Here is a 23,273-nt window from a genome sequence, read left to right on the forward strand (position 1 = left end):
ATCCTCTTGCTGGATTGCTTGTCATGCATCACTAGGGTTGACAGCTTTATCTTTGAGGAGGTAGCTGCATTTATTTCTAATTAAGTTCCCAATCTCAATCTATTGTGGAAAAGGGTCTTCAGAAGTGTGTTCTCCCTTTGGCACAGCACAGCGTTTGCCCGATGAGACTGTCAGCGAACAAAACTGTCTGAAGAAGTACCACCTGCCCCCATGGGTATAAAGGTAGGGAAATCTCTCTTGCCGTCATATTCCTACCCCCTATAGTGTTTGCAATTGGCCCTTGATACTCAATCCAGTAGCTTTCCTTTGGGAAAGGAAAGAGATGTGTCCCAGTTGCCTTCCTGCTTCAAAGCACAGTGCAGGAATTGAAGAGAAGCCATTTCTTCATTCCCACAAGTGAATGAATAAAAGTTAAGGCTGAGGAAAAAATGGTGAATATGATATTCCAAGAAAACCACAAATCAGCTTCATATTTTGGAGGCAAGGCAAAGGGCATCTTGGAGATGGAGGGAAAAGGTGCTATGAAAACAAGTTGTTTGGTTGGCAGTGGAAGGGGAATAGGGTAAAAGTACAGTCTTTGGAAGGGTGAAATGTTCCTCAGCGCCCGGTATCAAATCGAGCTCGCGGATGCCATTTCCAACTCCCCAGAATGCAGTCTCCGTCTTTCCTGCTCACTTTCCCCAAAGCTCTCTGTGGGACCTTTCTGGCATTTACAGAAATCGCTCGTGCATTGTGAAGAGCCATCAGCCAGATCAAGTAGAACAACAATGGGAATTAACATAATTATGTCAAGCAGGCTTTAAGAACTCGGTGAATGGTTGTTGCATAAAACAAAAAGCTTGGATGGTGAATAGAACCAAGGACAAAGCAAAGTTTTCAGAATTCTAAGCTTCATCAGCATGTGACCTTGAAATTCCGGGTTGTGTCCCCCCCCCCCCCAAATAATAATGCCAAAGCTTTGTGCTAGTTTTGAGCCGTTTTGTGCTGCAAACCCCAGGTTTTGTGCCATCCCCCCCACAACCGAGTAATTGACAAAGCAAATCGGGGTCATAAGTTAATGCAAAAAAATCCCACTTTGTCAGAATGACTCCAAACCAGTGCCAAAGTGGTGTGATGGTTTTGTGCCACAAACACTGCTTAGTGTGCAGCCCCTCAAGCTGAGTAACTGACAATCAGGTGTCCATAAAGGTAAAGGGACCCCTGACCATTAGGTCCAATTGTGGACAACTCTGGGGCTGCGGCGGTCATCTTGCTTTATTGGCCAAGGGAGCCGGCTCCATGACAGCTTCCAGGTCATGTGGCCAGCATGACTAAGCCGCTTCTGGCAAACCAGAGCAGTGCACGGAAACGCCGTTTACCTTCCCGCCAGAGCAGTACCTCTTTATCTACTTGCACTTTGTGCTTTCAAACTGCTAGGTTGGCAGGAGCTGGGACCAAACAACGAGAGCTCACCCCGTTGCGGGGATTGCTGACCTTCTGATCGGCAAGCCCTAGGCCTTGTGGTTTAACCCACAGTGCCACCCGCGACCCTAAAACCCAATCTCGTCCCATTGATGCCAAACCAGTGCCAAAGTGGTGTGCTGAAACTCAAACTGGAGTCACAAGTAAAGGGCCAGAAACCCAACTTTGTCCGACTGGCACCAAACCAGTGCCCAAGTGGTGTGCTGGTTTTGCACAGTTTTGTGCCACAAACCCTGCTTTCTTTGCAGCCCCCCAAGCTGAGCAAGTGACGCTCAAACTGGGGGCCACAGGGACAACCCAAAACCCAACCTTGTCGGTATGACTCCAAACCGGTGCCAAAAAGGCTGGCCCACGGGCAGTGCAGTAGTGGTGACAGCCTTAGTGGTGGATTTATATTCTGCTTCAGTTTGTTATGCTACTACATTATTGCTATCGGGGGGGCGCTATACACGGAGTGGTGGTGGTATTTTGATGAGGATGCTGTCGCTGCTCATAACTTGCACACATGAGCAGCACAGATTCCACAATGATATGCCATGTGGAAGCGCCCTACAAGAAGGCTGAGTGTTGCTTTCTAGCTCTGGAGGTGGTGCTTGTACAGTGGTACCTCTAGTTACAAACTTAATTCGTTCTGGAGGTGAAGGAATGACCACCGGGTGTGGAGCACACTTCCACCAGCAGACAAGCCACAGCTGTCTGAACATCATGCCCTCTATCTAACCTTTAGCTCTCTTAGTAGTCTGCCTTGCCCTGTCTGTGACCTTTGTCTCTTTCAATTAAACATTGTGCAAGGGGAAAGTGACTCAGTGGAAACAGGTGCCAAAATAACTTTGTACCACCTCTTGATCTCAGGATTGGAAGATGTGTAAAGGTCACAGTCCAAAATGTACCTGACTGGTGTTGCATATTATGCTAATAAAAAGAGCCTTGGCAGAGCTAGCTGGCGGCTTGCTTATGCACAGCTCACCTGACTCGTGTCCTTCACTTCATGGAGGTCCGTTCTTAACCTGGAACTGTTCCTAACTAGAGGCATGCTTTCACTAATGGGGCCTCTTGCTGCTGCTGTGCTGCCAGCACACGATTTCCGTTCTCATCCTGGGGCAAAGTTCTCAACTCGAGGTAACTCTTCCAGGTTAGCGGAGTTTGTAACCTGAAGCATTTGTAACCTGAGGCATTTGTAACTTGAGGTACCACTGTACTAAGAATTAAGGCTGCAACCCTAAACACATTTTCTAGGGAATCAGCTTTGCTGAGCATCATGGGAGTTGTTTTCTGAGTGATGTCTGAAGGGCAGCACTGTGCATCTTCCAGCATTTATTTGTGTATTAAATGTATAACCCTTGGAAGCTGCTTTAGCGCATAGACGATTCTGAGACAGGCCAGTGGCATGACTCTATATATAGAAGCTCCCTAAATTTCGATGATCCAGCAAGGCAGTTTCTGTGTATATTTGACCCCATGAATCTATCTGGCCATAGCATATTATGGCTGGAGCTGGCTGCCATGCTTGCCAGTGGTGCCATCATAGGAAACATTTGAGGCAGAATTCCAGGGCCTCGCTTCACAGTGGATGCCCAAATGCAGCAGGGCTAGCTTACCACATTTAGAAGTGATTGAAGTAATATTCACTACCATCCACAGGCCAAGAAGTTCAGAGTCTGAAATAATCTACACACAGGGGGAAAACTCACTATAAATAAGTCAAAAATTAAATCATTATAACAAAAGGAAGAAAAAAAAACACTACGTAAAAATCGCTTTGAAATTCTTTTTGCTCTCTGGCACCATCTGGTGTTGCATGTTTATAATGAATTTGAAACGTTGTGTTTTACTAATATAGCTAAGTCCATAACTGCACCACTGATACTTGCTGCTGGAAAGGAAAGTGATGCAATCAATTGCATCTTTGTTACCAGCAAAGGACAGAACCTTGTATAGCTCAACTTACTGCTGCTCTGGACCTGTTGCTCCCATTCCTTTCATTGGGTGGCCTGCAAAGCAGACCCCACCCATCTTACTTCAAACAAGATAAGAGGGGAAAGGCAGTAAACTGCTCTGGCAATGTAAACAAAAGGTGGTCTGAATTCGGTTGTCTTTGTGGCTTGATGATGCTATGGTTTTAATTCTACATGAATGAATACCTCTGGAGAGAAAAGTAAGATCAGCCTTGCACTTTGTGCCATATCTGATGCAGAGCTTTTACAAAATATGGCTAGCCATTTGTGATTGTGAATGTTGCTGAACAGGATCAGTTAACTTGCCACTAAAGTAGAATCAGGTCACCGAGGTTCATGCGACTACAATCAAAGGAGCAAGTATGTTTTTCTGCTTCTGCTCTGGAAGAGAGGCGAGGCAGACTTAAAAGGCTATGGTTTGAGATAAGGTTGCCTTATTTCCAAAGGCCATCCTTTGCATGGTTTCTGACCCAGCTGTCTTCCTTAACCTCTCTTCCTAATAATGTACAGCCTGTACTTATTGGTTTCTGACCTGGCTCCCCTAATGAGCAGATTTAAATCTAGTTCAGCTACATGAAGGCTTAACAGGATACCTGGCAGTCAGTCAGTGGCAGAACAGGTACTTTTTTAAGAAATGAAAGGGAAGACAAGGCAACAGAGATGGAAAAGTTCCAGAATTCGCTCCATGAAATGTACTAGTTGGAAGACTGGTTGTGAACAACACAACAGTTAATCTTACTTTCCTAAGTAATTGCAGGTTGAACCATGTCTCATTTCTGGACAGTTATGAGGCAGCAGTAGGCTATCGTCACAAATATTTAAGGAATACTTGAATACTATAGTGAGGGGGGAGATTCATTCATCCAACATATTAACCCCCCTTCCCCCCCTCCAAAAATATGCTGCAGCCAGGAAATGTACGTCAAAAATAGCAGGTGATGGGCAGCCAAATATATTGTAATTTTATTGTAAGTCACGTTCAGTTTATTTATTATTTTGTAAAGAACCAGCTAGCAAGTCTGACCTAATGAGCCTTCTTTCTAATCCCAGTTGTGGAGGGCTGATCGGTAGATAGGGACATTATGGGGGTACGACAAGAGAAATCCACTCTACACATGAGTCAGGTGTACATGATACCGTATGCATACTCTCCAACATTTCTCCAATGAAAATAGGGATGTCCTATTCAATAATAATAATAATAATAATAATAATAATAATAATAATAATAATAATTTATTATTATTATTATTATTATTATTATTATTATTATTATTATTATTATACTATCTACACCCCACTCATCTGACTGGGTTGCCCCAGCCACTCTGGGTGGCTTCCAACATATATAAAAACATAATGAAACATTAAACATTAAAAACTTATCTAGACAGGGCTGCCTTCAGATATTTACTAAAGGTTGTATAGTTACTGATCTGCTTGGCTTGGGTGTCGCATAACTCCATCCCCTCCAACATTTCTCCAGTGAAAACAGGGATGTCCTAAGGAAAAGCAGGATGTTCTGGCATTAAATCAGAAACCGGGACGGCTTCTGTAAATCCGGAACTGTCACCGGAAAATAGAGAGACTTGGAGGGTCTGCCATATGTTCCAGGACTGGCTTTGACCCTGATCCTTAGTTTCAGGCTTCAACCTTGATTGAACACCCAGGGTGAGCACCTTGCAGCTCATGGGCCAAAAACTGGTCTCAAGTAAGAAACATTCCAATAAATCCACATATTGAGACAGGAATGGGTTTATGGGTTTAATTCTGACTGGCCTACTTATGTCCTCCTTGTTTGGCTTGCCCTCTCTTTATCCGTGGCCGAGACTCTCTCAGTCAAGGATATTATTTAACTGGATGTAGCAGGCTGTTTAGAGACTCATTAAAATGCATTGTTTGAGTTGCTAAATGGAAGATGCTGGAACGGATTTACCTTCCAGCAAATCCCCAATGCCCCTCGCCCTGGAACCTACAGATCTGAGCGGAAGCTCCAGAAGCTCCCCTGTGGCCTCTATTCTCCTGCTACCACTAGTCTACTTTGCTCACCCCATGAATATTAATAAGAAGCCTGTCTGCTGGGTCAGCTACCTGCCACTTTGAGCCAGAGTGTTTTTGTTTTGCTCTCCTCCCTCAGTACCTTTGGAAACTTGGCTCCCTTTTATCTCGCCGCTACTGGAGCAGCTTTGAACAAGACAGTAAATTTGTGTCAAAAAAAAACAAAAACAAATGTGGTGATGGACAGCCAGATAAAAATTCAGGTGTATAGGAAGGGAAAGCATTTCCCAGCTGGCGGCCATTTTGGGACAAGAACATAGGCTAGAATAAGCTTCTTTGAAGTCTATTTGGCCAGAAACAGCAGCACATCTTTACCAATATGAAATAGTCACTATATACAGCCTGAGTATGTTGTGCTTTCTGGGATGTACTAGAAACTAGTTAAAAGCCAACATTGCCTTCTGGCTGGAGCAGGGAGTTAGAGGCCACTAGCTCAGATAGCTGTGGAAAATATTTATTTAAGTAAAGCGAATTGGTTTATAAAGCCATTTGTCTGATGTTGTAAGCAATAATACCATGCTGAAATCATATCGACTTGAGAAATAAATACACTAGACCTTCTGTGTCCAACGTTCGAACTGAAGTAATTTACTGGGTTTATTCAATAGTCTCTGAATTACACTTGAAAATAGTTCTTGTTATTTCCAAGTGAATTGAACATGAATTAAGTTTATTTTGCAGTTGGACTTTCGGCATTTTGAAATTTATTTTTAAATTCTAATATATATGGATATATAGGTTTTGTTACACTTTGCATTTGATAGTTTGGATTTGATATCCCGCTTTATCACTACCCGAAGGAGTCTCAAAGCGGCTAACATTCTCCTTTCCCTTCCTCCCCCACAACAAACACTCTGTGAGGTGAGTGGGGCTGAGAGACTTCAAATAAGTGTGACTGGCCCAAGGTCACCCAGCAGCTGCATGTGCAGGAGTGGAGACGCGAACCCGGTTCCCCAGATTACGAGTCCACCACTCTTAACCACTGCACCACAGTGGCCATTGCATTTACCGTTTTTACCTCTCTGAAAAGTGATTCTGTTATTTAAATTTAAATATCATAATTGTCATGGGAAATATTTAAAACAGTTGTTCAAATTACATTGTGTGTGTGTGTTCTGATGTTTCTAAGCTTTCAGTATATTCTACACACTTTAGCAAGCAGCTTGTAAAATTCTGAAGGCTGAGAAAAATGCTGTGGACCACATGAATGAATTATGAATTGAACTGGAATGTAATTAGTTTATTTTTGATGGGGGGCAAAGTTGAAATGGAACTAATTCCTTTTGGGGAGGTGAACTGGAACGAATCCCTTTTTTAAAATGAACTTCCCTAAAACTACCTGTAATTCCCTTTCTTCCCTCTTCTCTACAGCTCTTTTTGTTTTAATGAGGATGAACAAAACTGAGGGAAATGCAGGGAAGACTTGTGAGTGTTCACACCTGCATGTTTATCATTTGATTCCTCATCGATTGATGCAGCTGAATGTGTCACTGCCTCCACCAAAAAGCATTGCGTCTGAGGTGATATGGAAGTTCGTCTGTGCCGTTTGATTGGTGAGAGGGCTCATTCACACATGTGAGTCATTCCTCAATGCTGCAGTCATTGTGTGAGGAACATGTGTGTGAAAACTTCTCCTGTGTGTGAGGACTGGGACATAAGCTGGCAAGTAAGAGACTTGATGCCTCGTTCTGCCAAAACTGGAGGTATTAAAAAGGTGGTGAAGGATACTTTCCAACCTCATGTTTTTATTGATATCATCCATTTACTGGCGGCTGTTCAGTGGCAACAGAATGGTGTTTGATCACTAAGCATGTTTCCATCTAGACCCGCATTCCTGATTGATATCTGAGAATATATCAAGCATGCCACCCTCCACTCATTTGAAAAGGAAAGCATCTCTTTTTCTATGCTTGCTGGAAAGGCTCGCAGTGGGAATTGCAGTTAGCATGGGTGAATCAATGTTAGTCGTTTTGGACTCACAGCTGTCCATGGAGGCGGCAGGTCAATTCTGTGTCCAGGGCAGCTGTCTACAGCTCCATCTGGTACGCTGGCTGAGACCGTACCTGCCCGTGGACTGTCTTGCCAGAGTGGTGCATGCTCAAGCTATCTCTCGCTTGGACTACTCCAATGCGCTCTACATGGGGTGACCTCTGAAGGTGACCCGGAAATTACAATTAATCTAGAATGCGGCATCTAGACTGGTGACTGGGAGTGGCTGCCGAGACCATCTAACACCCATCCTGAAAGACCTACATTGGCTTCCAGTACATTTCCAAGCACAATTCAAAGTGTTGGTGCTGACCTTTAAAGCCCTAATAGGCCTTGGCCTAGCATACCTGAAGGAGCGTCTCCACCCCCATCGTTCTACCCGGACACTGAGGTCCAGCGCCGAGGGCCTTCTGGCGGTTCCTTCACTGCCAGATGGCAGAGCTTTCCAAACTGTCTGTTGTAACATGTTAGTGTGTAGGCTGCAGTGTGTAGATGTGTCACATGAACACTCCCTGCACTCTTCCTGGGGCTGGAAAGGAGTTAGTTTAACCTCTGGTTTGCTAGTAAAACAAAATTACTGTGTCACAAAATGATGCATGTCTAAAACGTGTGTCACCAACATGAAAATTTTGGAAAGCTCTGCATTATGGTGATGTTTTCTCTGGGGTGTATGATTTGTGACGGCTTGTTCATGAAGAACTGCTGTCATCAAGTAATGAAAATGCATGCATGACCCAGCCTGTATAGATAATAACAAATTTTCAAGCTGCAGAGAGTTAAAAAGCTTTCAGCATATCAGTATCAGGAGAATAGCCTAGTCACCAAGAGCCTTAGGATGGGAAGAGGTTTTTCTGAAATGTTGGCTTCACTTTAATGTCATGACAAATGCGGAGGCAATAAGAAAATGCATTAGTGATGCTTGTCTGAGAAGAAGAATGGATGAGGACTAGATGGTGTTTTAGATGCCTTATGACTCTTGCGGTATTTCTGCAATTGGAGTATAGGGGACCTGTGATTGCCAATCCTGGAGGAGGGAAGAAGTTTAGTTGGAGGAAACTTCCTCTCTTGAACTTAATGTATTCTCCTCCTAGCATCGCCCTACTCCTCTACCCATCTTCCGGCGCTTCCTTCACCGAACTCCCTCACAGTCCCTAGCTCAGTAATTAGTCCCTTGCCAAGTGTCAGGCCCCTGCGATGAGGTCAGTCATGTCACAGGCAATGAGTTATGGCAGGAAAGGCCAGCAATTTTGCAGGCCTTGTAGCTTCTCATTAGCTTTTGAGCAAGAGAAACTGGCAAGAGGTACATACTCAACAGTGCTTGCGGCTGAAATGTGATGGTTACCTAACCCTGCTTAAATAGTATGGATCTTAACAAGCTGGGGCTTTCTGTCCACTGAAACCTCCAAAATTTAGGGTAAAGGGCACGTACTGGAGGGGAAGTGGTGAGTTCCCAGAGGGAACAATTTAGGAGTTGTCATGTGCAGCAAAACTCGGTAGCAAGTACCGCCATCTTCTTCACCTGTAACCTGAATTTCAAGGTGCCACCCTAATACTGCTTATGTGTATCATGCCTGCATCTTAAGGAGTTCAAGCCTTGTAGCACGTTGCTTGTATAGTGACCTCCCACCATATGTCAAAGAGAAAAACAACTACCAGACTTTTAGAATACATCTGAAGGCAGCCCTGTTTAGGGAAGCCTTTAATGTTTAATGTTTAATGGATTATTGTATTTTAATATTCTGTTGGAAGCCGCCCAGAGTGGCTGGGGAAACCCAGCCAGATGGGTGGGGTATAAATAAATTATTATTATTATTATTATTATTATTATTATTATTATTATTATTATTATTATAGCTCACTGCTAATTACTCTCCTGTTCTCTGGCCAATCAGGTCTCTGCATCACTCTAGAAGTTCTAATCCAAAAGTATAGCTATGCCAAAGAGGTTGCCCCCATCTGTCTCATGTGGCTGACATTTGACTGTTAGAAGGACTGCCTCTTTTCAAGCCCCTGCTCGGAAAACTCCTACTCCATCTATTGTTATGAGGCCTATTCAGCAGTCTCAGTATAGAATGAGTAGGGCTGCCTGGAAGTGCAGTTTGAGCATGCTCAGTCTTGTTTCCTTGAAGGCAACACCCACACCATTGGGCTCAAGCAGTCTCTTCTTTGTACTATAAATGTTTTTGTTGTTTTTTTTTAGTTATACTTTTCTCCCAGCAGAGATGCAATTGTGTGGCGAGGCCCCACAGTTCCCTCAGAAATAAACACACAGACACGAAAATGTTGGGTTAATGGGGTCAATTAGGCCACGACTTTACTGGTTACAGATGTGAGCAGTTTGGCTTAGGCAATTGGGTGAAGCAAGACTATATTCTGACTCCTGCCTATCTGCAGGAGTCCCGTAAGGGTCAACCACTGATAGGGGGAGCCCTATGATGTACATCAATTGAGCACCCACAGGGTCACCGACGGAGGAGACGAATGGAGGCTGCCCTCGCCAGCTGTGCTGCCGTTTAAACGCCATGTGGCCACACACCCCAGCTAACCCGATTGGTCAGCCGGGGATGTGTGTGACACGGTGGCTGGGAGTCCTAATGACATGGGCAGCATTCCTCCGTCCACAGTCGGGTCACTGGGAGGTCCTGGGTCTCTGCCCACAACGCGGGCTCCCCCTCCAAAAAGGGGAGCCGTTCTGTGACAGAAGAGACTCTTTTTGAACCAAGATAAGACACTTTTCAGTTTGGTTAGCTGCTAACTGAACTGCAATGCTTAAATGTTCACAGTTATATTTGCGAGGGACGAGGATGGGGAGAAAAACAGGATGACGAGGCCATGCCCTTTTGACCTCCTAGCAGCCCCAAGAGGTCTGGGGGCCACCAGCCGCCATGGCTGCTTCCCAGAATTGTACATTTGCCTTCTGCAATAGCGCTGCTGCACTTTATGAGCTGCTTGCAGGTTTTATGTTATTTCCCTGCAGAGAAATACATCCTTTGCTGGAAATCTGCTATGTGTGAAGCAGTCCTCAGATGCTGCTCCTGTTTCTTTTCCCAGCAGCAGCCAGGTACTGACGGGCTATTGCAGCAAGTAGCACAGAAATAGGGTCTATTGTGCAAACTCATCAAGTCAAAACCGATGCAGTTAGATTTGCCACCTCCTGGCCTCAAAGGGTCTCCCTCTGCCTTTAATAGCTCAGTGATGGAGAAACCTGGCAGTCTCTCCATCTCCCATTAATGCTGTAATGTAGTGGAAGGGCAGCTTCTGCTAAATGGTGTCCATCGAAGCAGCTATTAAAGGGGGGATATTTATTTATTTATTGAATCCCATTCTTCAGCAAAACAAAAACAAAAAACAGCTTCCAGAGCAGCTTACAAATCACAAGCCTGCCCCTGCCCTCGGGCTTACAGTCTAAAAAGACACAGCACAAAAGGACTGTTGATTGGGATGGAGGAGGAGATAAGCAAATTCAGATACAAGTTCTTAGTTACGAGTTTTAATGACCGGATGGGATGGAAACAGTTCAAGAAGAGACAGTCCAAAAGTTGCTAGTCTCTCCACTGTGCCTGCATCCCTCCTCTTGCTGCCTCTACTGCAGCTGGATGTAAAGGAATATAAACCAATTTTGGCCCTGGATGTGGCACTCCTATATCCATTTGATGAGATATCCTATACAGCCCAGTTGGAGTCTCTTCCTGTAATGAAATTGCAGTTGTGTGCTTACTCAGGTGTACGACTTGTACCGGGCATATCAGGACTGGTCTCCTTTTAAAAAACACGGCATAGTTCTAATTATCTCCCAACTGCATAGTATGTACCGTCTAATGCTTCTTTGGCTAAAGAGTTCTCTGGTTATTTTGGATCAATATGTGAAGCTCAACCTTTCATACAAATCTTTGCCAAAAAGCCCACAGCCCCTGCTCTTCTTCAGCACTGAGGTGCTTCCAGTTTTGTTTTTTTTCCTAATTCCTTGTCACCATGTTGCTAGACTCTGTGTGAAATCTGTCCCCCATGCCAAAGTCACGGAAGTAAAAGTGCATTCCAGCATTCTCAGTGTCACTAGAAATTACTCAGTGTTACTAGAAATAGCAAATGGGGTCTTTGTGGCTGTTTTGTAACACCACTGTAGCTCAACCCGGAAGGACTAGTTTCTAGCCTGTTTTAGATCAAAGTTGTTCGCTAAACCGCATTAGCAGAATTTGAATTCCTGCAAACATAGATGGACAGGCAGAGTGACTTTTCTATAGTTGAAGCACAAGAGGGAATGTGGTGCCTCAGAACATGTTTTCTAGAATGAAGTCCCAATGTTCTTCTACCTAGTATTTTGGTGGGTAACCCGCCAGTGGGACTAAAAGATAGAAGGCATCTGTGTGAGAGCCAGTGTAGTGTAGTGGTTAAGAGCGGTAGTCTCGTAATCTGGGGGACCGGGTTCGCGTCTCCACTCCTCCACATGCAGCTGCTGTGTGACCTTGGGCCAGTCACACTTCTCTGAAGTCTCTCAGCCCCACTCACCTCACAGAGTGTTTGTTGTGGGGGAGGAAGGGAAAGGAGAATGTTAGCCGCTTTGAGACTCCTTAAAGGGAATGAAAGGCGGGGTATCAAATCCAAACTCCTCCTCTTCTTCTTCGGTGAGGGAACCAGTACTGGAGGATTTGGTCCTCAAATGTCACATGTGTGCTGATATAGAACAACATTATTTAGAGCCCCTTTTAAAAAGAATGAAATACTAGGAAGTGAAAGAGAAATTGGGCTTTCTGTTGCAAGCACCAAACCAGCATGGGACTTGGAGGGTTGCTTCGTTCGCAGTAAAGGCAGGTAAATGCAGAGAAGAATTTTTGGATTCTTTTTCTGTTATTTGTCAAGGAGATATGAAGACACAAAAATACTAAATGTATCTCCTGTTGGATGGATGGATGGATGGATGGATGGATATGAATCCGAATTCCTGGATGTCAAGATCCAAGTTTGAGGTGAGAGAACCCCAGCAGAGTTTTAAAGTCACAAAATATGCAGCAAAGTAAATCATGGAGATAAAGGCTATTAGACCTTTAAAATATGTGCCCCTCCCAGTGAGTTCCAAAATGTCCCCTTAAAAGTTTTCTTTCCATAGTTTTCCTCTTCCCCCAGCATAGGAAAAAGACCACATGTTTGGTAAGTTACAAAATGGTTTACTTACAAATTCTCCAAAGGTCAGATTCATGCGCTTCAGACAAGGTTGCACAGACAGTAAAACATGGCTTAGTTAAAAAGCAGTGAAGGTTCCTAAATTATTAGTATAGGAACTCAAGAGTGGCTAATGAGAGCCATGTGGTTGAGCTGGAGCAACCAGCTCAAACCTCTTCACGCAATGAGCTTCTCTAGTTCATCCCAAGGTGAGGGGAAGTGGATATAGCTAACCCTGGCAGGACAGCTTACTCTATGGTATTAACCCTTTCGTGCAGTTATTAGACTTAATCATGTTGGTTATATGAGGCCAGTTATCCCACATCTTCTCATGTCATCTCCATATATATGTGTGTGTGTGTGTATGTGCACATGCACGCGCACACACAAACATACTTCTGTTTCTTTTTAAACAAAGCTCTGTTTATTTTAAGGATATGTATATATTTTATGTAACTGCTATGCTTTTAGGAAAGTTTGGGTACTTTGTATGTCCTGGAATGATCTATGGACTTACACAATAAACTTTATTCATTTGTACTTCAGATAAATCATAGATATCAATGTGCCTTAATTATGTCTATTCAATAAACAGCACTTTGAACAGAATTTTAAATAGCTTGGTTGGGCCTGAGGATCTGGAATTAGAAAGGCTGAGTATTCATGATACTTAGGGACTTCTCTTAAATTCTTGAGAATGTAGGTTTGCCTATGATTGATTAGTAAGTTACCTTGACCTTTGTAAAGACAGCTTCATTTTATTTAAGACAGAACATATATATGCGCTGAAGGAAAAAACTATTATAAATATAACATTTAAAGTTAACTTCTCCCCTGATTAGAAAAACTTCAGGAAAACTTTCCCATTGGAACCGTACCATTTTTTAAAAAAAATCTTGACGTGTCATTATAGTAGATTTGCTATGTCAGAATTCTTCAGATTGCCTGGAGGGAAAAACCCTATTGAAATCCCTCAAGCTCCATAACAAATGTCATGTAATTTATGATTGGTTGGTAAATTGTCATTTGCTGGTAAGACTCTGGCATACAATAAGACCAAACAAAAAGAAAGAAGAAAGAAAGAAAGATAGGTGGGCTGATTCTGATGTTTCACCACAAGTTTTGCTTTCTTTAAAAAATTCCATATTCATAAGAAACTGTTTTATTACAAAATTATAATATTTCGAGGGATAGAAAAACCAGTTTCCCTTTCAATTCTGGTTAATTTTCTTCAGTCTAACAGTAAAAGCCAATCCGTACTGGGGAAATGTTATTTTTTTCCATATGGGCTGCCAAGTAAAGGGAGTCAGGTCAGACTAAATCCCTGGCTCTTAAGAGTCTGTCTGTTCCTTTGACCCTTCCCCCCAAGTCTTGGGTCTTGTCCTCACTCAACCGAAGCCTTCCATCTGCTCTGCCATCCCCAGATTTAATGGGCTTTAGCTCTGGAGAGTAAAATTCCCTCCCTCCCTCTCTGCCACTTTCTTAATAGACCTATGGCTCTGACAAGGATGTCTTTCTGGTTTCTGTATTGCTTGTTGCTGCAGAAGGAGGAGAGAGCGTCAGGTAATCATCTGCCATATAGCTTATTCAACAGAGGCCCTCTGCTGGTCTGCACTTTGCCTTCAGGTCATATATCCAGCAGTGCACTTAGGAAATGTTAAACTTTGGACTTAATAGTCTTATGGGTCTGGGAGGAGAGGCTTTTCAGATGTTACTTGTATTGCCTCATTTCAAAATGTAGTAACCCAGCCCTGCTGCATTGGGGAGCCGTCCTGCTCATTCTTCTGAAAGAGCTCCTGGACCTTCTGCCCTGGTGACACTCCTGCAAATGCACTGGCCTTTACTCACACTGATTTTGAGTGTCCGAGCTTCACCGATCAATGGCAAGGTGTTTGCATACTGCAAGTGATTCCTACCGATGCCTTTAACTGTATATGATGGCTACCAGCTGGTGCTATTGTATAAAACATAACAATATTGATGTAAGAGGTGGGGGGGGAGTATTATTTGAGCTGCTAGGCGAGTCGTGCTGCTATTGTAGACGAAGGGAATGGGAGGGAAGGGAAGAAAGCCGAAACATGAAAAGAACCCCCTCTTCAAAGCATTCCCCAAACCTTCTCATCTTCTTTGCCTCTCACTTCCATACTAATTTCTCCTCCTTGCTTGCCCACTTCCTTCTAGAGTGGAAAAGCCATCCCATATCCCAAACATTTCTCATCCTCATGGTGTAGAAATCTTGGCTCCTCTGACAACTGGGGGAATGGATGGGGAACAGTAATACTGCCTTCCCTCTATGCATATGGAAGGACAAAGTGCCTGTTTAGGACTAGTGACAATAGGCTGGTGATTGCTGACAGCAACAAAGTCTGCATCACCAAATAATTTCATTGGCTACTTCCGTAGGGAGGTTGTGCTTAGGAACCCAGCTGAACCAGCCCTAATAGCCAATAATACCTGATGGGATCCTAATGGCAACCCCACCCCCTGCCTACACGGGCTATGCTTGCTTATTTTGTCATATTATCAGTTTGCCTGGAAGTGTGCTGTTTTAGTATAATGTACAGGACACTGCACAGTATAAGCAATTGAGACAGAGTTCAGTGACCCAAAGAGCTTGCAGTCTAAAGGGTGAGCATATAGACAGAGGAAGGTCAGGGATGAGAGAAGCAAAGGAAAACAAAGGATGGAATGAGCAAATTCAGGGGGAAATGTTTATGGATGTGAGGAAGCCACCCTCACCACCCTTTGAGAATAAAATAAATAAAATGAAAGCTCATATCAATAACTAACTTATCGTATTTTTCGCACCATAGGACGCACTTCTTCCCTCCTAAAATGCAAGGGAAAATGTGTGTGCGTCCTATGGAGCGAATGCAGGGGGGAGGCAGGCGGGAAAAGCTCTTGCGGGCTTTTCCACAGGAGGGAGAAGGGACTGACTGGCCGCATCAGTCCCTTCTCCCACCTCCCAGAAAAACCAGGAGAAGCCGCAATCTCTTTAAAGGGGTTGCACGGCTTCTGCGGGCTTTTGCGAGAGGTGAGGGAATTCCCCCACCTCCCAGTAAAGCCAGGAAAGCCCTGTGCAGCGTCTCCCAGCAAGGAGAGGCTGCACGGGGCTATGGATTCTTTAGCCCCACGCAGCCTCTCCCGGAAGCCAAAACAGCGAGCGGGATCCGTCCTGCTCGCTGCCTTGGCTTGTGCCATAGCTGCGCGCAACCCCTCCGGCAGGGAGAGGTTGTGTGCAGCCTGTACGCTGCTCTTTGGGGCTGGGGGGGATTTTTTTTCTTGATTTCCCCCCCTAAAAACTGGGTGCGCCCTATGGTCCGGTGCGCCGTATGGTGCGAAAAATACGGTAGTTGGTCTCTAAGGTGCTACTGGAAGGATTTATTTTATTTTATTATTTATTTTGTTTTGTTTTGACTACAACAGACCAACACAGCTACCTACCTGTAACTAGAACCCTCTGAGAAACAATGCTAGTCCTATTGAGATTCTTCTTTGTTTAGCTTTCCTTGAAATCCCTCTTGTGTTTCTCCTGAAGAGGAACCTTCAAAGCTACCTTGAAACTTTGCTTGAGGCAAAATTCAGTAGCAAGTCAAGTCCCAAACCTGATCAAGTTTGCCCACTGCAGGGAGAGTTTCCTCCAGATATCCAGTGCTGGTGAAAGGCCTTTGAGAATACCCATGGAGAGAAATAAGCAAGAGCTTCCTTTGAATGGAAAAGCTGGGTTTTGTATAGACTATCCGCTGTTCTCCTTGTCTAAAATAGACAAGGGAAGAAAGAATGGGCTCAAAGTGTTACTGATCACATTTAGACTGGATGTCAGGGGAAATGGACTCCCTGTTAAGAGTGGAGGTACATTGGAATGGGTTGCTTAGGAATGTGGTACAATCATCACTAGAAGAGCAGGCTAGACAAGTTTATGGCTAGATTAGTTTAGATAGTAGCAGTATAATTGGACTGGATCATACCATTTCCAGCCATATGTTCAACTCTGAAGCTGAATGTACATAGACAAAGGTAGTTTTAAGCACGTTCATATGTCTGACAAGGGAATGGACTTGATTAAATCCCTTCCACCTCTGATTCTATAGCTCCTTCCTAGCAGAAAGTATCACATAGTTGAGCATGCTTGTGGATGCTCAGAAAGCTACAATCATGCACCGGGGAAATAAGTGTAAATGAATGCTGGCGAGAGAGAGATAGAATGTGAGGGGAAAGGTTCTTAGATCAGAAGTAAGAGTTACTGGCAGGAGTCTTGAGCAAAAAATTAAATGGAATAGCACATTCCAGTAACTATGTTTCATGAATCAGTCTGCTAGTTCTGTGGCTCCCAAGCATTTTGACTTTCAGTCTTGTTTCCTAAGACTTGTTGGTATGTCAAAATGGAATAAATAATTTTGAGGAGACACAGGATTGCATGAACCTTTTGAACATGTCAGTATTCGGTTGCATTTTGAGGTGCTAAAAATACAATCTAAATACTTGGTGACACCTTCCAGATATCGCTTCTGGGGTCGTGAAGATAGCACACTCCATCTGACTCATAAAACACCAATCATCAGATGTGATGTGGGCAGGAGACAGGATGATCAGCAAGTGTTCCATTTAGGTTGTCATGAAACCTTCCTATACAGCTGGCGATTACTAGGAAACAAGAGTTTTTACCTTTTGTTGTGGCATACATACAGTCATTTAGAAGAATATACAGAGAACGTACCCAGCCTGTGGACTGATTAACTCTTACATGTTTTGCAAAGCTTAAAGGTCCCAGCTTTGAATGAATCCCATTTTCATGATGTGAGAAAGCACTCACTGTTCCAAGCTTCACTATGCCAATGGAATCATTTCATCTGAGTGCCATAGTGTCTGTTCTTCTCCAAGGCAGCAAGAAATCTATATTTTTACACCGGTGATGAGAATGTCATTGTGAATTCTGGATGTTTCAGGCTCTGCTCATTTGAACGAGTGGCATGAGAGTCAAAGTGTAGTATGGTTATGCACTGAAATAATTGGGAAATAGTGTCATGCAACCTGACTATAGGGAAAGAGTGTCTGGGGTCTGATAACAGTGTAATGAGTGCTGCACATATATCTGGGGTAAGTGGAAGGAAAGGAACTTCGTGGAGGAAACATGAAAAGACAGGACTGAAGTGAAATTGCTAGTAGATAAGGAAAGGAAGGCTTGGGGTGTATTTTAGAAGGACCTCAATATTTCAAAGTATTGCATTTAATGTGTACACAAGTGGTCTATTCATTCAAATGTGAGGTATATAGTTTTTAAAAAACTAAAATCATCCAACGCACACAAACATTTAGGCCATAGCTTTTTATTTCCTGCCAGTGAGAAATAAAATGGTTGGCATGCAGATTTATCTGGAAGGACAGATCTTGAAGCTGAGGCTCCAATACTTTGGCCACCTCATGAGAAGAGAAGACTCCCTGGAAAAGACCCTGATGTTGGGAAAGATTATTGAGGGCACAAGGAGAAGGGGACGACAGAGGACGAGATGGTTGGACAGTGTTCTCGAAGCTACAAACATGAGTTTGACCAAACTGCGGGAGGCAGTGGAAGACAGGAGTGCCTGGCGTGCTCTAGTCCATGGGGTCATGAAGAGTCGGATACGACTAAATGACTAAACAACAACAACAAGTGCCTCTTCATGATAGGTCTCTACCTCTGCACTGTCAGCCTCTTTGGAAGTCATCTAAGTTGGTGGTCATCACCACATCTTGCAATAACAAATTTCACTGGGTTGGATCCAACGTAATGCTATCACAGTTGTTCCATCAGTACAAGCATTTCTGCTTGACCGATGGAATGCTTTCCCCTCTCCTCTCCCTGTGCACTGTTCTGGGGGGCTCTTCCAACCTTTCAGAGTGGATTGGGGGGTGAGGAACTAGGGGGAGTTGGGGGGAAGCTCCAGTGTGCTAGCAGGAGCCCTTGTGCCGACGTCTGGTGGCCCACTGGGTTAGTTGAACGCAGCCCATCGTTTAACTTGCATCCCCAGCCTCATTTTATGCAACTGCTAATTCCTCCTAAAGCTGCCCCCTTCCATCCCACAATAGTTCTCTCTGTCCTGTTCATTTCCTCCTTACTTCTCCCAGCTTTTTTAAAGTGTTCCTCTTTCTTTCTACATAGTTTCCAAACAATTGGGAGGGACAGTATTTTTTGGGTAGTAAAAATTAAATGATTTCTGAAAATTCGTTTACTGGTTCCATGTCTTGAGAGAAAGAATCCCCCTCCTGGCTGTTTGGGAACAAATGGTTAGGTTTCTGCTATATGTGTGTGCTTGCATATGCATTTATGCATTGCAACATTAAAGTCAGGAACTGCTTTCACTTGCTTTCCAGAACAGTAGTTGTGTTGGTCTATTGTACTAAAAAACAAAACAAAAATCATTTGTATACGTATTTGAAAATGACCCACCAAACCCATTAATGCTTGCTTCTGAGCAACCCTGTGTAGTATTGGAAATTCTAATCTGAGGTAACCTTGGTGAAAACTGACGCCTGGATTAGTCTAGCCTGGATTAATTAATCCAGAACACTTTAGTCTCTGGTTCAACTCATCTTTGGCTCTGACGCTGGCCACTACTAGCATGTGACCCCCCCCCCAACATATTGCCCCCACAGGAATGTGGATCTCTGTGGGAGGGCTAGGGGGATTTCCCATCTCTGTACAGTATTAGTCCATGGGATGAAGACGGCATGCTTTTCATCATAGTAACCCTTGTCAGTGCTAGGCTAAGAGTGCACTTTTAAAGCATCACGGGGTGACTTCTGCTGTGGTGCATGTGACTGGCATTCTTTCCCAGCAGATGGAACACTGGGCTGCAACAAAAACAACCCTCTCCCTCTCTCCCCCAGATTCTGTGGAGAATCATCTGGTTGGAAGCCAGACACCATTGTATAGAAAAAGCAAACAGGCGTGGTGGGGGTGGCGGTGGCAGAAGAGAAGGCGGATGGGAGCTCTGTCAGAAACAAAATAAGCTCTGCATTTTGCCACATAAAAATAGCATTTTAGTTGCAAAAGTAACCACTCCTTCTGGTCATGAAAAGGCTGTCCTTAGAAACAGTACTTTAAAAATTATTATTTAAGATATATCTTATTGAGGCCCTGTTTGGCCATAAATGTTTGTGTGAGAGAAGCAGCAACAGTGGTTCAGCTGCAAGTCTGTGCACCCTTACCTTGGAGTAAGCCCCACTGAAACGCCAGGGATTACTTCTCAGTAAACATGTTTAGTACTGAGCTGTGTTTTTCTGAAGGATTACCACGTGAACCTGCAGCAAAATGTTGCAGTACACCGTCACATCCTAGCAGGAGGGTGCCTGCTCATATTTCCAGTCAATCATGCCTTCCTGCAGGTTTTCTGGTACATTCCTACTTGCCTACTTAGCATGCCCAGTCCCCTTTTGGACCGGGCTGGGGGCAGGAAGTTGCCCCCTTGTGAGTTTTGTTCTGTAAATGTACTACTGCAAACCTTGGGGTTTCCCTAAGCATGCTGATACCTCTCTGTTGTCCTTCAGCGGGTCCAGTCCTATCAGCACTTACCACTTGAGTTGACTATTATTATTAATGATAATTTTATTATTTATACCCCGCCAATCCAGCTGGGTCGCCCCAGCCACCCCAGACAGTTTCCAACACACATAGAAACATAATAAAACATCAAACATTAAATACTTCCCTATACAGGGCTGCCTACAGGTGTCTTCTAAAAGTTATATAGTCTCTATCTCCTTGACATCTGATGGGAGGGCGTTCCTCAGGGAGGGTGCCACTACTGAGAAGATCTTCTGCCTGGTTCCCTGTAACTTTTCACAGTGAGGGACCCTCGGAGCTGGACCTCAGTGTCCAGGCTGAACAATGATGGTAGAGAGGCACCTTCAGGTATAAGGGGCCAAGGCTCTTTAGGGTTTTAAAGTCGGCACCAACACTTTGAATTGTGCTCAATTTAGAGCACAGCTTAGAGGCAGCCATTGAGATGTGGATATTATATTTGTCTGTAAATTGTTTTGTGTCTGCGTTACCTTTAAGCATGTCTGTAAATACCTAGAAAAAGCAGAGGGGTTGCTCACATTCATTTCTCCTTCTCACGATTGCCATCTGCTTTTGGTCTCATAGGTCCTAGTATCCCATGAATCACTATGACAACATGTTTGAGTCTTCTATCTCAGTTGTAAGGTATGGTCCAAAAAAAGGCAATTGGAATCATTAAAGTGACACACCAACCCTTTCATTCTTTTGCACTCTCAAGAAATGTAAGGCATCACGGATACTGAAAAAACCATATCATATCATTGACCATCTCAATGGAATCACACTTGTGTTTTTACCCAGAGGCACAAGCTCCCCTGTAAAACTAAAATCTTGCCACATCTTCAATATATGTATGCATTCAGGAAAGCATGTCAAGAGAAGGTTGTGTTCAAAATATCAGGTGGCCTGGCTGACCGCTTACTCTTAATTACATGCCAGTTCCCTGTTGCAGGCCAGCACTGCTCACCTGGCTGCCCAGCTTCTCGTGTGAAACAACTGTGTGATTAATGGAGTTAACAAACACACCCAGCATCCACTGAGTGTGCCACTCACAGTCGGCATTGCAAGCCCCAGGGTGAAACGAAAAATGTACCCAAACCACTATATCCTGGAAATGGTGAACACTGCAAACTCCTCTGTTCCATCCTCTATGGTCTTCAATCCTTCTGGTTCTTGAGCAGCAGAAACATGCAAAGGTGGTGCCAAGGAAGAAAAGTTGCTCCTTTTTGCTAATAAAGCAAACGTTCTTCTGTTACAGAGATCTCCTCAAGACAGCTACATACTGGGCAGTAGTCACAGGAATCCACTTTCTCAAAGTTGTTTTCTGGCGAGGTCTTCCATCCCTTTGCTGAATCCTCAGTTTCCCTCTGTTGGCCCATTATTATTGGGTGAATGACTTGTGCAACCTCTATTAGCGGATGTAATAATTGGAGTTGAGTAGGACTGAGTACATTCCCTATTGTCCTTCCTCTCACCAAAGGGAGGAAGCTGACAACACTGGCTATTTCATTCAACCAGGGATGTACCCTCCAGATGTTGGACAGCTCCCATCATACCTTACTATTGGTCATGCTTCCTGGAGCTGGTGGGAGTTGTAATTCAACAATACCTGGAGGGTACCACATTGGCTATCCCTGCCATTTCATCCTCATAGCCACTGCCCTCCACAGGTAGACTTGCTGGCATCCAGGTTTTAATTTTTGGTTCCAGGTGAAGACCTTTTTATTTGCCCGGGTGTTTTAATCTTTGTGTGTGTTTTGTTATGCTGCGTTGTATTAATGTTTTAGTGCTGGTAGCTTTATTTAATTTGCTTTTATGTTGTGCTTGGCGTTTTCCTTTTGCTGGTTTTAAGCTGACTGTCAACCGCTCAGAGAACATTTGTTGTTGGACAGCATACAAATATTGTAAATAAATTAAATTTGCACCTGTTGCTGAAATTCTGGCTGCATGTGCTCCAAGCATTTGCAGATTTGTTTGGAATTATTCCTCAGGAAAGAAATATACACTGCTTTGCTTCCTAAGAATAAGAGGCCTTCTCCCTTCCTCTCACTCCACCAAAATCCCTCCTCCTTAGTGAGCAATGTGCATAGAACCATTTAAAAAAGAAATAGGGCAAACTCTGACATCAAGCTCTCTTAGAGAGTAGAGGCTTTACGTTAGGGTCACATGCACATAATGAAGGAGAGCCAGGTTTCAAGATGCTGTTTCCCTGACAACCAGAAGGCAGGGATGAAAGAGAGAGACGGGAGGTGACTTTTCAGAGATGTCATTAACTGGCTCTGCCAAAGTGGAAGTTGATGTGGAGTCTCTGGGGCTCTCAGGGACATAATAGGACTAGGGCTTGTCTGTGTAGCATGACCATAGCTGTCCTAAATCACACTTGGAGATCCCACCCACTTCTTTGGTGTTCCCTCACTTGCATCTCCTAGTCTCTGCTGCTGAGAGGGAGATACGCAATATCATCACTGAAATGCTAGTTCACCCCTCTTGCTTTGTCCCTCTGGTCTCTTGAAATACCAGTGCCAGCGAAAGAGGTCAAGAACAGGGGCAGGCTGCACGAGACAAGCGCCAAGGGATCAACCAATTTGTTTACAGCCCTGTAAAGGGTTCAAGTCATTGAGACAGGGGATGAGAAGATATGTTGCTCAGTCCTCTTATCCCAATATAGGGTTGGGCCAGGAAAAAAACAAGTAAGAGGTATGTGCAGGAGATCAGCTGGATAGAGATGAAAGCAAAACTGGGCATCCCAAAGCAGCAAAAGCTGGCAACCCTAATTGTTTAGACAGAAGAACTGGCAGGAAAAGGGAGATTACCACAGGCAATGGTCAGCTGGTTCACTTGGCTAGAGAGCATATGCAGTTGTTTTCAGGACTGGTTTTGCAGAACCATGGCAGCAGGCCACAATCTGTGCTGCAGGTGTGAGATCTCTGCTGCTGCCGACTCAGCAGCACAAGACATGCTTCTTCCCAAGTGGAGCTGACTTTGGGAGTTCCTGGCTGTACTGGGGTCCTTTCTGGGAGAGGAAAGTTTGGTGGGGGAAATGACTGCAGCTGTGTTGTCTTTCATCACTCTTTATTGTGTAAAAATAAATTCAACAATTCATGTAGTTTAAG

General features: G+C 44.0%; 1 long non-coding RNA gene across 1 annotated transcript; it reads left to right on the forward strand.

The window, feature by feature from the left end:
• Positions 1-25: 25 nt before the first annotated feature.
• On the forward strand, positions 26-22,089 carry LOC308579915. The gene is made up of 2 exons (XR_014004634.1): positions 26-222; positions 21,419-22,089. It is a non-coding gene; the product is annotated as an uncharacterized lncRNA (long non-coding RNA).
• The last annotated feature ends 1,184 nt before the right edge of the window (positions 22,090-23,273 follow it).

This window comes from Podarcis bocagei, assembly GCF_964188305.1.
Source record: "Podarcis bocagei genome assembly, chromosome: 2".
Classification (NCBI taxonomy): domain Eukaryota; kingdom Metazoa; phylum Chordata; class Lepidosauria; order Squamata; family Lacertidae; genus Podarcis; species Podarcis bocagei.